We start from the raw sequence: 305 nt of genomic DNA, 5'->3' as shown, positions 1-305 counted from the left end.
CCGCGGGGGCCTCGCCTGGGCCTCCCGGGCCAGCGCGGTGAGAGAAGGTGGCGACGAGTGGCGGCTTGCCACGTGGCGGCGGCGGCGCGGGTCGGACATGTCCGGCCCGGCGATTTTTGTTCGGTGGCGGCGGACGAAGTGAACCTAGGGTTTCGGGGGGAAGGAGAAGGAGAAATTCGGGGGTGTCTTTATATAGGCATAGAGGGAGCTAGGAGAGTCCAAGTGAGGTGTGGTTTTCGGCCACGCGATCATGATCGAACGCTCTAGATGATGGAGAGGGTTTTGGTGGGTTTTGGGCCAACTTG

Source organism: Triticum dicoccoides, chromosome 2A (genome assembly GCF_002162155.2).
Source record: "Triticum dicoccoides isolate Atlit2015 ecotype Zavitan chromosome 2A, WEW_v2.0, whole genome shotgun sequence".
Lineage (NCBI taxonomy): Eukaryota > Viridiplantae > Streptophyta > Magnoliopsida > Poales > Poaceae > Triticum > Triticum dicoccoides.
Note: the sequence above shows the minus strand (reverse complement) of the source record.